This window comes from Taudactylus pleione, unplaced genomic scaffold (genome assembly GCF_031769625.1).
Source record: "Taudactylus pleione unplaced genomic scaffold, aTauple2 ptg000238l, whole genome shotgun sequence".
Classification (NCBI taxonomy): domain Eukaryota; kingdom Metazoa; phylum Chordata; class Amphibia; order Anura; family Myobatrachidae; genus Taudactylus; species Taudactylus pleione.
This window is the reverse complement of record NW_028284640.1, coordinates 409,780-428,054: the sequence shown is the minus strand read 5'-3', so window position 1 is coordinate 428,054 and position 18,275 is coordinate 409,780.

Genomic DNA, 18,275 nt, shown 5'->3' with positions numbered 1-18,275 from the left:
CTAGTTACGCCACTGCATCCCCTATACCTGTCTATAGATACAAGTCACATTATTTTGTATTCTAGTAGGCCCGTGGAATATTTTTAGAGGTGTATGAGTCTATGGGCCTGATTCAGAGCCGTTCGCTATTTGCGGTCGTTCGTTCCAAAACAAGGGGTGGCTATTCAAATGATCCGTTCGCAAATTGCAGTCTGTTCACACCTCTAAGTCTGAACGAGCGAGCAAAACATACGCTCGTTATTTGATAAAAACGCCCCCTGGCCGCACGCACCATACGTCATGTCCGCTATTTATTAGATTAATCGAGTACATCGTACAGCGTATGAACTGCTCGCTATTCTTGTGGTTGGTGTTTTCAACCGCTATTTTGCGAGCAGTTCTGAGTTAAAAAAAAACAAATGACATGGTCAATGACGCTGCTGTATTAATTATGCACTCCCTTAAAATGCCCGTTTTGACCTTTAAGCACGCCTGCGTTCGGATCTCCACTCCCCGTTTTCAAGCACCTTCCCCTGTTACCACCCACATACGCCTCATTCTGTCACTCAAAATAGCAGGCCCTCGCTATATTGCGTACCAACGATTTTCAGCCGCACTGACTGGTTCGCGCATGCGTACTAAAAACCGTACGCATGCGCAGATGTGCGAACATCGCTCGGAACGAGCGTACTGCCGCTAGCGAGTGGCTCTGAATGAGGGCCTATGTCCACAACTGATAACTGAATAGGTTAGAAGAAACATCATATTCATGTTGGCATACCTGGGTATATTATCAGGTATATCAATCTAGATCAGATCTTCACAGAATGCCAACATGGTACAGAAAGCCCGTATGTGGCCATTCAGCCATGTTGCTTGTACAGCTGACCATATGAAATGCCCAAACATCTTCCGGTTACTAAAGAAAGAGGAAATGGGCTCTGTAATTACTTATCTGTGGGCCTGACTCAGCACGGATCACTATTGCAGGTGCAGCTGCGTAATTGCAGGCAGTTCTGCTGCAAAAATATGATGTTTGCAACTGCTCAGCCAGCACAGTGACACCCACCACCGCTTTCTCACATCTGTAATACCTCGCAGTCCTACGTACACAGCGGTAACATCGGACCCTCGCGCAGAATTACAGCAGCTCTGACCTGTCTCGGAAATTGCAATTCTTGTTGCACGCTGTGAGTACACACCTGCGAATGCCATCGCAGTGGCTAATTTATGAACACCCATGCACCCTGCGTTTCTCCGACCACTCCCCCGTCATCACCCCCCCAACCCTGAAGTCCCGTCACTCACTCTGCAATGGCTTTCTACGTGCAGTACGCACCATCGGCCGATCTGAGTACGCCGTTGCAATTGCGGTCCATGCTGGATCTGGCCCTGCGACAGTTGGGCTTAAATATAAAATGTGTAATTTTTCAGTTCTCCAAATAGATAAATTCAGAGACCAGAACACAGAAAGACTCTTTCTAGGCATATGTTTTAATCTACCAGCAGTCGATTTTCCACCGTATATCGACAAAGTAATTATGCACATTATTAATGAAGCCAGGTGTTTAATTACATGTAACTAAGGAAATGGAAGCTAAGCTTCTTGTAACAATAATCCACACATGTGTTCTGTATTTCTATAATAAGCCATAGTTAAAGAGGAACTAAGCCTAAAAAAAATATTTTGCAAAGGAGGGTTAACTGGAATGAGAATCTTACCTACCATTCCCTGAGCGCCAGCTCTGATATTTAGTATATGACTTGTTGTTGCCTGAGCGCTGCCATATTACTGGTATTTACGTCTGACATGCCAAGTCACTGAGCCACTGTGCTGGCTGTTGGCTGACTTTATCTAGCCGGATCATTCGTTAGGCATCCAGGGTCCTGGTCTAGGGCCCAGTGGGTGCTGGTGGGCCCAAATTACAGTAAACCTATTTTTGTGACTGATTCTTACTCGGATGCAAAAGGGCCTACGAGTGCAGACGGCCACGGCAGAGACATATACTACTTTAGGCTAATACGAAAGACGCCCACCTATTTTTCTTAGTACACGTCATCTCCAGGAAGCGTATGATTAATCGGACACATTGAGAGCCATCGGAGCTGCACGCAGCGCTTGAGGTAGACGCTAATCAGCCACAAGCACTGCGATCACTGCAGGCTGAAATACAACCTAGTGACGTGTACAATGACGCTTCCATGCTAATTATGCACACCCATAAAACTCAGTTTTGACGCCCAGACAAGCCTGCATTCGCAGCACCATTCCCCCATTCACAAGCACCTTCCCGTTACCACCCACAAATGGCACTCATCTGTCGCTCAAAGTAGCGTCCAGTCTGTGTACTACGAGCGCACGATTCCTGGACGCAGTGACTGGTTCGCACATGCGTACTTTGACACATACGCATGCGCAAACGTGCGATAATTGCCCATGGCGTGCGTTCCCAGCTTAGCGAACGGGTCTGAATCAGGCCCTCAGTGTTTAAGCACTCTACTAGATAATGGGCCTAATTCATGTTTGTACGCAACTGCATTCACAATTAGGCTTTCGGAATGACTAATTTTAGCAAGTGAAGTTGCTGCCAATAAAAGATCATACGCAACTGAGTACACATACGCAGACTATACACAAGAATGAGGGACATCGACTGCTAGGGTTGCCCTAGGGCTTTGCAGACTGGCCGTGGTGGTAGAGACGCACAGGCACCATGTTTTACTATGTACACGATCACAGCGGAATACACACGACTTGTGTCCGGTGGTTCAAATCCCGACAGCGGCAGGCCAACACGGCTGAAAATCCCGATCGTCCGCAAGTAAGTATGAACTAACCTAACCCCCTTAACCCTAACCTTCCTTAGGGGTGCCTAACCATAACCCCCCCTTCCCCCTCGCCTAAACCTAAGTCCCCCGGGGGGGTACCTAACCCTAAGTCCCCCCAAGGGGTGCCTAACCCTAACCCTCCCTCCCCCTAGCCTAACCCTAAACTCCCGGGGGGGTCCCTAACCCTAAGTCCCCCCCGGGAGCCCTAAACCTAACCCTCCCCCCCTCACGGCTGTCCGCAGCGGCACCCGGCATCACTTCGATCGGGATGCCGGGCGCCGGACTCCCGGCGTCGGTAAAATGACAGGCGTCTAGAATTAGACGCCTGTCATTTTACCCTCGCCGGGATAAAGCAGTCGGGAAGCAAGCTGTTGGGCTTACGTCTGCCGGCTTCCCGATTGCATACCATCACAGCTGACGGCAGATAGACACCCCATGATGACACACCTGCGTTTTTCCAACCACTCCCCGTTGACACCTCCAAATGGTCTTTTTCTGTCAATCACTTTGCAATTACATCCTCACTGCTAGAAACATCTCAAAGGTATCTCGATGCGTACACAGTGCCATCGTAGCGCTCGAGAAGTCGAACGATGATCGATTAGTTGCGTGAACATCGGCTTTGTGTACAAACATGAATCAGGCCCACTATGTAATAAGCCATTGTTGTTCCATATGTACAGTACTGTACATGCATTTCTCTTCTAAGAAGAGTTTGTTGCAATCTGTGTCCTTTTCTTACCGGGCACGCTTGTGGCGATCTACAACATACAGTAATGGTGCAGATTTATGTGAAACGCTTATGTTCTGTAATGAATGATTATTCAGATTGTGTGTAAGCCAGCATAGTCCATGAGGTGTTTAGACCAGGGATGGGGAATCACACAGGCCCGGGGGCCGTATAAGGCCCGCGGAGTCATTTGGTCTGGCCCTCAGAGCTTTTCTCTGCTAGCCTCATCTGGCTACCAGGTGCCTAGAATGGCACCCTGCAGCCAGAATCTATGCAACAGTGCCGCCTGGAGCGTCCTTATGGTGCTTCAGACGGTCACACTGCTGCCCTTACAGCTCCCAGGAGCATCCTCTGGATGCTCCGTGCATTGCTGTAATCACCGGCGATTGTGGTATTGCCCCCGTGTGACATCACATGAAGGGGCATGGCCTGCACCGGGCCCGCAAATAATGTTATATATATCAAAATGGCCCTCGGCAGAAAAAAAGGTTCCCCACCCATGATTTAGAGTATGCATTCTCACCACATCAGGCACCATATTGCATTTGTACCAAATCCTGTTATTGTTCTTTCCTTCCAAGCTGATCCTGACCTGGCCATGAGAATGAGCAAACTGCTCCATTGGCTCCAAAATATATAATAAAATCCAACTTATATATGATTAGGTGTGTTAGTGGTAAGCCGTGTTTTATACTAATTAGTGTTCATATAAGATTTATGATTCATAAATCTTCTGCCTATACATACATGACATTAATGTTAGGCGTTCCTGCTTGGGCGTTTGACATGTTTATGAGGTATGGTTTCAGAATTTCCTACAGAACCAGGCAGCATTGTAGGGAACATATATAAATATACATTTCCTTTTTTCTCCCGTTACCGGCCTCTTTTACTCATTCAGAGGTGGACGCATTTTCCATCGCTGCTGTGTCTTTGTATGCCGCATAATTCATATGAATGCCGCAGTCGCTGTCTTTTGTATAGAGACGCCCACGACTGGTGTCTCAATTCCACCTCTTGCATACAAAGATGCAGCATCGGTCAAACATCAGCCCCAAAAACGAAGTTCTCAGCAATCATATGTTTGCTTGGAAAGTCCGGTGGAACAAAGTCAGCTGGGCCAGTGCGGACAAGGATGAAGTCGCTGGCTCCAACATTCCCCAAAACAGTCGCGACATGCCTGCTTTTTACCTGCTACCCTCATTACTTCCCACAAATGCTCGATACCTGTCAATCATTCAAACTACAATCGCCATCTTGAATCCATTGCAACATATACGTAGGAGAAAAAACATCATCCAACTACAAATCATTGGCATTGGGTCTACCTATGAATCAGGCCCAAAGGCCTATCTAGTGGGGATGGTCATCACTGGTCCACAAACATTGATGGTCTATGGCCAATGGCAAGTGGGTTTTATTGACCACAGATACTGCACCATTGATGGTGATGACTAATGTGAAAACATCAGTGGCGCCGGTCAGATGGGTAAGGTCTAAGCATGCGCAGCACTCAACTATCAATGGCTAAACCATTGATGTATTTCTGCCGATGGTTTAAAACCATCGACCATCGATGATACAACCTTTGATTGCCATCACTACTATTTAGGCAAACTGAGACAGATGTGCTGTATACAGAGTTATAGGGCCAAGGCCTACCAAAGAGACACAGCCTCACCCCTAACATGGTGTGTCCAGGCGACCCTTCATCATCGTACTGCCACAAAAAGGACCAGAATTCAGTGTTGTGACCACTCCCACACAAGGAATAGCCACCATTTCTTCATACCACAGCCTGAAAGTTATCTTGGTGGCCCCAAGCGACAGTATGGGTTTTCCTCCCTTAATCCACCATTGCTTCGATACCTTCTGCTAATGAATGTCACTAGGCAAGCTTACAGAGAGTGGGTGAGCAAGGAGAAATGTTACTATTCATCCTGTGATGTAAGAAATCAATCTCCACTAGAAACAGAGGCAATCTCAGAATGTTAATATAATGTTGTTGCAGCAAAATGTTTTTGTTTGTTTTTTTAGTATTATTATTATTATTTTTTTTAGTATTTTTGTTATTTTCGAGTTCTATATTCCTTTCAGCCTGAATGATCAGGCAAGAAAAAAAAACACCTATGTTTGTCCAACTTGTATAAACAAGTAAATAGGAGAGCGTTACTTCACTCTTACAGGCTGTATAATTTGATTGATCCACTACAGAGCTGTGTTATTTTGTTTGTTTCTCCGGCACATCAGTTACAGTTTGTTTGTAGAGACAGAATGTCTTATTTTTAAAGTTGTTTGCCGCCCTTTTTAGTTAGTCTTGATCCAGCTGTGTCCCCTTAACAAATGGCCCCCATGTGTTGCCCTGGATTGCTGATGAGGCTGGCGACACAAGGGCAGACATCAGTATTTATACCCTCTGGAGAACACTGGAGACCATTACATCCAGCATATGTTTTGTAACCCTTTCATTTCACACAGTCCCACTACAGTCATTTACTCAGCAGAAAGCAAAATGAAGTTAAAAATCATAAATAAATTGCATATGTAACTTACCTGAACATATATCTGAGATTAATACATCTTCAGTGATCTAGTTGTTAATTTGTTGGCTAAAAGGGTCATTTACTAATACCCATCTTAGCCACAGGATTTTTATATTTCCTCAGAGGCGGCATAGATCGGTAACTTGAGACGCCTTTATAAGGCAAAGCACCGTTGTAGACACACAAACACCATGATAATGGACACATGCATTTTGGAAATTAAATTGTTTTGTAATAGTATAACACAGATATAGTCTTCCTACTCGAAAGCAGCTTATCTGATGCAAAGAGGTGTGGAACGGTCACTGAGCACTTCATAATGTATAGTAGAAGTAGGCAACCTAGGGTTCCAGATCTTGTGGAACTATAAATCCCAGCATGCTACATTAGAATAACATGTTGGGTGTTAGGTAAATTTGTGTCCACTAGAAGAATTTAGGATGAAGGATGTAAGGAACACAGGGATATAGGACATTTTCCAATGACTGTAAAATATTAAGATGGCGGCAGCCTTTTGGTTTAAACTCAATCACAATTTAAATATAATAACGTGCATTGAGAAAATAATGGTATATTATTTATACAATGATACTGTAAGTATAGTAAATGACTATTTTCTCAATAAAAAGCAGCAAATGTTGTGAGCTAAATTGGTATCCATCAGTTCACTAGGAAGAAGTCAGTGATGTTCTAGTGACAGGAGAGTGGTCAGTCTACAAAGGGCCACTTGCTCTGTGGTTCTATGGATGCTCCAGGCAGTGCTCTACTTCCTGGTGCCAGCAACCCCACCCCCTTGTTGTGATGTCATGATAGTGACCAAATCAGGCGGGACCGAACACATAAGGATGGATTACTACCACTGTCCATAGCCACATCAGTGTAGACAAGGGTAATGCTGTGTTGACCTTATAACTTTAAACATGATGGTAAAACATCATGTTTAAAGTTATAATGTCGACACTGTTAAAATACTTTAACTAACATTACAACAGTGCCCCCATAATGCCGCCAACATTCTCAACTTCTTGATCGACCAAACGTATGTATTCAATGAAGCAACATCTGTCAGCAGAACATAAATTATGCACAGATAAGCTAGTCGTAAGCCTTGTGGCGCTGGGGACTTGGACAGGACTGGATTACGGGTCACATGGGCTTGGGTTGAAAATGAACAGGGCTACTGTGAGAAGCAGTCACCAGTGGTATGTGGGTGTATGTAGTCCGTGTACACCCCTACACTATCAGCACAAATATCTCCCTAATCACCAGAAAGTAAGAAAATTGCATAACTTTGTGGGAAAAACATATGTATGGCCGATCGTGTGGTTAGTTGGGCGACTGCTCATCCTGCTGTCATAATGACGAGCCTATTCCTATGTGGAGGCCTTGGCTGTTGTCCTATCCACCCCATTATCAATCTGGCCCTAGTCTTGGGTCCGGTAATTACCAGGGCGCTATCTGAGTGGAGTTCATAGGTTCTCTCTGGGTTTGTGTGGGATTCCTCCAGGATTTTTCTCCTCACAAATCCAGTTAACAGCCTTCTGACTAAACTGGCGCTGGTATTTGTGTGCCTGTGGTAGTACAATGTGGCAGGGAGTGATATCCCTGAATAATGTTATCTGTACAATGTTAGGGAATAAATAGGTGCTACATAACTAGAGCATAATAATCATCATCATTATCATAATAATAATAATAATAATAATAATAATAATAATAATAATAATAATAGTATCATGCTGTTATATCATAAATAAATTTAGACAATAGGTAAGGTGAATGGATATTTATTGCACTGCTTAAACAGATTAAACCCATTTTTTTTAGATTTTCCTTTTCTGTGGTGACCTAGATATAGTAGCGTACCTCAGGCATTAATGTACCGCAGTGCAGAGGACGACAGCACCTTTAAAAGGTCAAACCACCAAGTGGGAGCAAGTGAGCTGCATGAAGATTTCCTCACCCTGCGGTTTGCTCGCCAGTTTAGATAAAGATCTATAGAAATGTACACGATTAATAGGGACACTTTCATTACAAGGAAGTGTCCCTATCATCAAATTATCCGCTGAGCAGCCTCTTAATAATCACTCTATCATCACACTAACTTTCTGGTTAGACTCTCTGTCAAGAATGTGTGAAGCTTTCAGCCTTGAAAATGCCAATGAGACAGAAGTTACAGGTGGTATAGTGAGGTTACCCATCGCAGACCGTGGCACAAATACAGGATTATTACATACATTTGTTGTGTTAAATGAAATAGTTCATGCTATACCTCTTGTTCTATGGTGACATTTTAAGATAGCTACACTCTTTTTTTGTAGATTATCATGGTGCTAAGGACAATAATATACTGTAACCCATTGCAACCAGATACATTAGTTGTGAAGTATAGGAGGTCACATGAGAGCTAATATCTGATTGGTTGCTATGGGATACTGCACGTGTTTTACTTGAGCTATATTATTAGCTTTTTCTGTGTTTCTGATAGGATTATAATTCTACTACCAGCCTCACACTATCAGAAATAAATATTACTATTTTAATTGTTATTAGATATATAGTACCATTAATTAAGGAAATTGTTTTTACATTATTCCACCGATTCTCAAACTCGGTCCTCAGGACCCCAAACAGTGCATATTTTCAAGGTCTCCTCACAGAATCGCAAGTGATATAATTAGCACCACATGTGGAACTTTTAAAATGTGGCAGTGAGTAATGAAAACACCTGTGCACCTGCTGGGTGACCTGGAAAACATGACCTGTGTGGTGTCCTGAGGACCAAGTTTGAGAACCTCTGTATTATTCCTCTGCAACATTCTATCCCAAGTCCTGACTCCTGAGACCACAAAGAGACTTCAATATTACAATAAACCAGATGTTCCCAATCACGGTCCTCAAGGCTCCCCAACAGTTCATGTTTTAGAGATATCCATGGTTGAGCATAGGTGACTTAATTAGTACCGCAGTCAATTTGATTTAACCACCTGTGCTTAACCATGGATATCACTAAAACGTGAACTGTTGGGGAGCCTTGAGGACCGCGTTTGGGAATATCTTCCATAAACTATTGCTGGCCATACACCTGCACGACCAGCATACGTTCCGATTCAACATCCGACTCCCCGGAGCTCCCTGGCAGTCCCGGCAGCATCATTTGTTTTTTTTACTTAGCACAGGATCTGTCGTATGATCGATCCGGTGCCTCACGCGCTCATTAGGGAAACAGTCATTAAAATGACTTGAATTGCCACACGATGGATCACATGAACAAAATAAACGGAACGATCTGAACACGATATGATGGAACATATGGGCTACACACAGGGCAGGATTTACCGTTGGGCAACCTAGGCGGACGCCTAGGGCCCGGTGGGTCCCAAGGGCGTCCGTGACCGGGCACCCCGGAATCCGGCCCTGGAAAGAACCTGTATTTTGAGCTCCTGCTGGCACTGTACGGCGAGAGGCAGGGGCATAGGAAGGGCGGTTCTGGCAGAGCGCGAGCTCCAGGCGCCGAAAATGTAAGAGGGGCACCGCACCCACCTCTTGGGAGTGAAAGTCCGCCTCCCTCTCTCAGCTGTTGCCGGAGGCAGGGACAGCTCAAGCCGGAGCAGTAACTTTGCCGGCACAGTGTAGTCTGAAGGTGGGGGGAAAGCTAGCCGCACTGACCCTGGCAGTCATTGATTGACTGCTAAGGTAATACCCCCGCCGCCGCCACCGATGTATAACTCCCCTCCGGACCTCAACTCCTTCCAGAATGCCAGGTGTCATCACGGCGCCCTGCGTTCGTTCATGAGGAGCCTGTTGAAGAAGAGCTGTTCACAACCAAGTGCTGTCTGACAGCTCCTAAAAAGTAAGTAGCAGACTGAAAGTACATTAATAATATCACTGGGATTCTGTATACATAATGATTATTATGTATACAGAGTCCCAGTGATAATGTCACAGGGGGTTGTGTCTGCACTCTGCATTTTATACATTCCTCTAGGATGTTAAGGTATATTAATATATTTAGGACCCTGCTGTTATTGATTCCTGGTGGTGGAGGATTGCAGAAGGAGGCTAATTCGACATCTTTGTTTTGTGCTTGTTTTTAAACTGAGATTTATTTCCGTGGTTGGGATCTCATTGGATGTGTGCAGTGATAGGTTGATAGTGGCTGGCAGGTGTCTGTATTACCTGGCTCCCCGGTGTATGGAAGTTACATGAGCTGTGTGCTGCATAATGTATCATAAAGGGCATTACTGCGTGTGGCATACTGTGTAAGGTCCATTACGGTGTGTGGCATACTGTGTAAGGTCCATTACTGCGTGTGGCATACTGTGTAAGGGGCATTACTGCGTGGCATAAAGTGTTATAATGGGCATTACTACAGTTTGGCATAATGTGTATAGGAAGTACTACTGTGTGGCATAACATGCACACTCTGGTGGCGCCATATTCACAAACTGTGTTGCTGTTTCCAATCCCTCCCAGTCTCCCAGAATGCCGGTGGTGCCGGGCATGATGTTGTCGCACATGGCATTCTGGGAGTGGCCGCAGAAGAGGATGAAGCAGCCGCACACTGCAGCAGCGCATCCATTTCTGCTAGGCATGCCCCCTAGAGTGATGAACGCCCGCTTTGATTTTTGCATTTTTTTTTTCACATATTGGGGGTGCCAAAGGGAACTGGCCCAGGCTGGATGTGCTGGAGTTTGCAGTGTCCCACTGACTGGAGGAGCTCCGTTACTTTTCTTCAGGGTGCTGTACACGGACATGAATCAGAAATTAAAATATTTTGCTATGGATTGTTTGAGGGAGGGAGACCAAAAACTGGTATCTTGCCTAGGGCCCCATGAGGTCTAAATCCGGCTCTGTTTACACATCTGATCATAAGATCCTATTTAAGGCACTGCGGATCGTATCTTACTAAAAAAAAATACACGATTTTCACAAGATCCATCATATGACTCATCGAAAATCGGGCAATCGGCCCGAATACATGCAGGTGTATGGGCACATTATACCTACCCTTTAAAGCTGGGTACACACCTGAACGACGGTGTGACTCAGCGTTGCGGCGATGCGCTGTAACGATATATCGTATCACCATACACACCGCACCATCCATCATACGACGATGCGACATTCTGTTCAATTCTCATCCGTGGTATCGGCCTATTGGACATGCAGAACATCCAATGGAACGATGCAATGAACGAGGAGTGAGAACAACGGATTGGGGGTACACACTATACGATGGTCGTGCCGATTGGTCTACCAAGGCTAGGGGCCTGATTCAGAGTTGTACGTTTCTGTACGTAGCTGCGATGCGAAAATATGCAGCCGCTGGGAGCTGTATTGAGACACCCACTGGCATCTTTGCGAATCCAAGCATCTGCGTACAAAGACGCAGCTTCAGTCACAGATCATTCGACGTTAGTAGTCATGAGTAACTCTATGGTCGCACAGAATGGGCACGGGGACTGAGACGCCAGACCCATGTTTATTGCATACGATGATAGCGTCATGTCACGGAAACAGGTTTGGGTTTGGTGCGCTGCCTTTGGTAACGGCAGGACAGACATACAAGATGAGCAGCAATACAGCCGGCCAAGCATGTCCACCACAGATGACAATTTGTGCCGCATAGAAGGTCTGATTCAGGAGGACAGACGCACTCCAGTTAGTGACATTGCTAACAAACTGAACATCTCAGTGGGTACTGTGCACAACATCGTACATGAGCAACTGGGGTACAGGAAAAGTGTTCACGCTGGGTACCGAAGCACAGAAGGCCACTGTTTGAAGACCAATAAGATGGGATTGTCTCTCATTCACTTGACACGGTACCACAGGGACGGAGAGCAGATCCTGCAGCGTATTGTTACAGGCAATGAAACCAGGGTGCATCATGTGACACCAGAGACGCAGCAAGCATCCATCACATGGAAACACGCATCATCCCCACCTTCAAAGAAATTCAAAACAACTCAGCAAAGAAGCTCACGGCCACCGTGTTTTGGGAACACAAGGGCCTGCTTCTTGTTGATTTCCTTACCAAGTGAGATACTGTGAATGCTGTACAGTATTATGACACATCGAGCCAGTTGCGGAGGGCAATTAGTCGAAAAACGACCTGGGTTGCTGCGAACAGGCGTCATATCGCTGCACGATAACGCCAGGCCAACCGCACGCATGAATTGTTACGGCGCTACCACTGGCAGGTACTGGACGATCCTCCCTACAGCCCTGACCTGGCACCAACAGATTTCCATCTATTTGGACCATTGAAGAAGCACCTGGGTGGGAGGAGATTGGCAACCAACGATGAAGTTCAGCAAGCTGTCATGTCCTGGCTTCAGGCGCGTGGCACTGATTTCTTCTATGCTGGGATAGATGCCTTGGTGTACCGTTGGAGCAAATGCTTAGACAAGTATGGGTACTATGTGGAATAATAATATGTATAAAAAGACAAAATGCTAATTATACATATATATATACGAGTGAAATAAATTTACGCATTGAGAGTTCTTGTTACCTTATTTAGTGAACCACTCTTGTATAAGCCACATGAATGATTATATTAAAACATATGTGCTATTTTTCGCTAATAGCATTCAGTGGGTCTATGTTATTAACACATCAAACTTTTAACCCGGGTTATTGCCTGGGCAACACAGGTCCAGGATTGGTGTGAAAGGGTGAACCCAGATTGTGTTTTACCCAGGAACCTGACCCTGATAGCTACCAGGGTCGGACACGGCAACAACCCAGGTAACGTCACAGTGTGAATGGTGCGACCTAGGTTATCCGACCCAGGTCACGGTAAAAAGATCTGATTGCAGCTTCTGGTGAGCTTAGAGATGAGTCACCATACGCTTTTTATGACCTCATCTTTGTTAACTTGAAAAACGTCTATTTGTAGTGACATGCACACATTTTTCCAGGCTGACATGGGTTCAGTGAGAACGGGGTCTACCCGGGAATAACCGGGTAGACCCCGTTCTGCAATCTGAAAGGGGTCTGACCCGCTTGTGACACGGGTTGGAACCGTGTTCAAAAATCCTGGTCGGACCCTGCATGTTAATATAAAAGAGGTATACGTAACATAGTGATATGACCAGAAATGTTCTGTAATCCATGGCTACCAATCAGATTTCTTTTACTTTCAAACCTGCACTACAAAGATGGCAGCTAAAACCTGATTGGTTGATAAGGGTTTCATCTTCTTTCTGCATATAGAAGAACCAATTTATTAAATGACTCCTATAGAATGAATGCTTACAGTACTGCAAGTTACAATTAAGGGCCTGATTCAGAGCCGGACGCAATTAGCGCTCGCTCGTCCAGAAAATAGGGGTGGCTATTCAAATGAACCGTTCGCTGTTTGCGGTCTGTTCACGCCTCTAGGTCTGAACAAGCGAACAAAACTTGCGGTCGTTTTTTGGGAAACTACGCCCCCTGGCCGCTCGCATCCTACGTCATGTCCGCTATTTATTAGATTAATCGAGTACATCGAACAGGGTATGAACTGCTCGCTATTCTTGTGGTCGGTTTTTGCTACCACAATTTTGCGAGCAGTTCTGGCTATAAAATAACCCAGTGACGTGGTTAATGACGCTGCTGTTTTAATTATGCATACCCATAAAACGCCCGTTTTGACCTTTAAGCACGCCTGCGTTCTGATTTCCACTCCCCGTTTTCAAGCACCTTCCCCTGTTACCACCCACATACGCCTCATTCTGTCACTCAAATTATCAGGCATTCGCTATTTTGCGAGCACATGAATTTCGACCGCACTGACTGGTTCGCGCATGCGTATAACGATCCGTACGCATGCGCAGTGGGCCAAACATCGCTCGGAGCAAACGAGCTGCCGCTTACGAGTGGCTCTGAATCAGGCCCTAAATTCAATTTCTATCTTTAAGGTCTGCACCATGTAAGACTTAAATCATCATAAATGGTCCCAAGTATAAGAGAATATGTTCCCCAATATAATAAAATATATTGCCCAGTATTATTAGGAGAGAAATGGATGAGTGTGGTTATCCCAGGAGCACCACTGCCCTGTGTCCTACCTCCCAGAAGTGTATTACAGGATATGCAGCTATTATAAGATAATTTGATAGCTGGGTTTGTTCTATTGCAAGTAAAATAACCTTTCCTATTATATTTTTAACGTGCTTTGTGGCTTTGAAACTATTATAACAATCAAAAGTTGTACATGCATGAACAAGAGCATGTCACAACAATAAAGGACTGTTCAGGAAATATTAATTAAAGGCAATTGTAAAAGGTGTTTTTAAATTCTTGTAAGGTGTCCATGAGTTTGTTTTGTCTTTCAGCAGGAATAGAAGATGGTAGGTGGCAGGAACACCCGAGAGGTAGGAAGGATAGAGCCCCGTGACAAGGCAGGATAAACCCCACATGCATTGTCGTTACCATCTCTCACCACTCCTTGAAGAAATAGATATGTAACTAGAAATAAACCTACACACAACGGAAATAAAAGTTTGTTTTTTCATTTCCATTCTGACACACTATTGTTTGTTTAATAAATTGTGAGAAATTGCAATAGTGTAATACTGCATTTTCTAATAACAGGTTTTTTTGGAGGATATAGGGATACTCTTACCTAGCAGCCTCACCTGCAATGACCATTGCTGTGGGACACGGGTGATGGCCATCGTGGGGGCTCGCATAAAGCACAAGGAAGTGATTTACTGCATATTTTTGAAGGCTGTCCTTTTATGCTACCAGCATCTCATGGTGGTTATAGCTGATGCATTAAAAAGAAGAAAAACTTGATCTATTATTAAAATAAAGCCTTTTTACTTCTGAAAGTTGTATTAAAAAGTTTTTGTTTAGTTATTTTTTCTTTTACAAATTTTTGTATTCATTAATTAATTAATTTATTTATTTTTTATGAATCTGCAGTGGGCAGTGTTTGGCTCATATTATCCTAACCAGTTTTTAAATCAGGTGAGCTACACATCTCTAAAAAGAAATACTAAATGTTCTTATAATATGTTTGAGTAATAGTTTGATAAATCTGCAATAATATGTCACATATTATTAGCTTATTTACCTTTCTGCATTTTGTAATTTTTTTTTTTTTAGTTCTTTAGTATCTATTTTTTTTTTCTAAAAAAATCCTATAAGGAGGATTTGGGAAGGCCTAAAGTAGTCTTTGCATTGCAATGAGCATGGGTATTTGGCATCTGGGACTTAGCTGCCAACATTCGATCACAATTTCCATGAACCCTTTGTTGTTGAGTGCCACAATCACACATAGGGCATTACACCCTCTAATGCGGCACCACTTTGCTATTCTATACTATTTAATTTTCGAAGTAATTTGGTATACAGAATGAGAACGTGCACTGATGTTTACACCCAGATTAAGGAAGAAAAAAGTTGTACTTTGCCATAATCTATGCACTCACAGTTATAATAGATATGATGTAGTTACCATCCCATTGGTCGGGATGCTGGCGCTCAGAATACCAGCGTCGGAATCCCGACCGCCGGCATCCTGACGGTAGGTATTGAGCATTAGGTTTAGGGTCAGGCTGCGGGGGTAGGGTAAGGGTTAGGCTGTGGAGGGGGGGGTGGGGAGGGCTAGGGTTAGGCTGTGGGAGGGGAGGGTTAGGCTGTGGGAAAGGTGAGCTACGGTTAGGGGGAGGGTAAGGGTTAGACTACTTATGTTCAGGTGTCGTGATTCTGTCAGGATGCTGCTGACGGTATCAGAGGTGTCAACGGTGACACCCGGTGCGCACTCTGCCTATCCCTGCACGACAGCATCTGAAAAGGGGGCGAGATCTCACGGGGGAACCCGATTACTTCTCGCCAGAGATGCTGGGCTGCCCCCGGAGACTGGGCTGTCAGCACTGTCCCCCCTCTTCTATGACAGGAGCCGGGTGCTGCAGGAGAATGTCACACTGCAGTACCCAGCTCTTTTCACTGCAGAGGATCCGGCATTTTGGTGTCACCCCCTCCGAGGGTTGCACCTGGGTGCGGCCCGCACCCCCCTCATGACGCCACTGGTTGGTATACTGACCGCCTGGATCCCGCACCCAACTCACCAGAACGCAAATCAAGATTCATGGCACAATACATGATACGTTCATGCATATATAGAACACTTACATTATACATTACACAGCTGCCACTGCACAGCCCAGTGAGCCCACCACCACTTTTTCATTGTGATTTTGCATCCAGTACATCGTAATATTTATGGTTTGGGATACAGGACAGCGTGTGCTTGAGGAGAGGGCGCGGTCATTCTACACGTGTCACATCCCATTGGGGTCATTTTCATTAGGTAGCTAGTAGGAAATGCACTGAAATACTTACAGTATCCCTGATTCCTAGTCACACGTGTCCATGGCCACTTCTCAGTATTGCCGCTGCAGGCTACTTACTTCCCTTATGCTACTTCAAGAATACTCCAGTGTATGCCAAATACACATGCGTCTGCATGTAGAGGCCTATCGTGCCCACTGTTTTCATGTCCGCATTCGTCGTCATTAGTATCCAAACTTACCCCCCCTTTTTGAATGCACAAGGTCGGTCAGAAATAGGCAATCGAGCACAAAATCCAGCTCATGTGCCCACAACACTCCCATGACACTCCCACAAGATGGAACAGTTCCGTTTGGTCATATGGATGGCGCCCTGTTAGTGCCCAGAAACCTCAATTTCATGGAAAGTGTGGTCCATCGACAAAATGGATCATTCCGTATGCACTGGCAATCTCCGTCCATGTGTATACGCCAGATCCGGGGTATACGTAATTGCCGATGTATTGCTGGTTCACAATCAGTAAGGGAAAGTTTAAATAAAATTGTTTGAAATTTAGGAAACAGCTGAAAAGGTAAGTAGTCATCATATTTACCCTATCTCGTGCCAGGTATAGTATAGTTCTCAAAATATACAGAGCCATATCTGGTGCCATGTATAGAAAACTAGACCATCTCTGATGCTCAGTATAATGTGCTGAGCCGTGCTCAGAACCATATCTGGTGCGCAGTAAACAGGGTAGAGGCACTATACTTCAAAATCATCTTTTTATATTTTTTACTTATTGTTTAAAAGTTCGGGGGGTATATTTATCATCATCCGCTTTTTTAATGCTGATGTGATATATATTTTTATTTGCGTAAATTCACAAAATCACGATAAATATCTTTATGCAAATTTACTAAAATCTTTTTGTCAGGAGACAGGCTCCAATAAGAGCCCGTCCTGGCCAAGAGCTGGAAGCAGTGTGATAGCGTAACGCTATCACACTGCTTTTTGGTTTGGGCCCCCAGCACACACTACGCATGCGCGTCTGACGCATGCATCACCAGGGGGCGACGGAGAGGAGAGGAGACAGTCAGTCCTCTTTCTCCCTTCGTGATGTGCTGGGGGGAACGATCACACTCGCCTGCCCCCTAGACATTGTCACCCCCCCACACACACAATGGACACCAGTGCCCCCATTTGCAGCCGTGAATATAATATATATATTTTTTTTCGTAAATAGGGGGTCTAGCCACACCTCCCCGAGTTGGCCAAGCCCCCTGCCATTACCGGGGGCCTTTTAGTGGTGGCTTGGCGCAATTGCCCCAACTTTGGCCCTTATGAAATGATCAGTTTGCCATAAATCATGGGACATATAGTTTAGCAGCAGGTGCTGTATAATGCAGATATTGTGTATCCCTGGAAAAAAAATAGTAAATACATTTTGTATATCCGTTAAGAACAACTGGGATTGGTATTATGTAGTACCAGCTATTTACTAACCTCTAGTACTGTTTCCTTAGCTGAGAATGAGCTGGTAAACAGTGACTAACAAAAGCAGCATGTGCACATATGCTCTGATATTTAACTAGCAATTCACAATTAGGTCCTTCTTTATTAGACCTACATAAATAGGAATTAACGTAAGAGAAGATAGAGTATAGTTACATGCATCACTTTTTAACAATTTCAATATATTATAACAGTATGTCATACGTCCCAACAGCAGTTTAGTTGAGACAGTACCGATTTTAGGGAATTGCACCTCTGGCCTGAGAGTCATGACTGTTGTCCAGACTGTAGGTATCCTTGGAATCCGTTCCCCAATATCTGGGTTGGGGTGAGCTGGCAGCGTGACCACCTGGCACTGATGCATGTGTCTATGTGGACATATTTTTAAGGATGGAAGTGGAAGTTGAGGT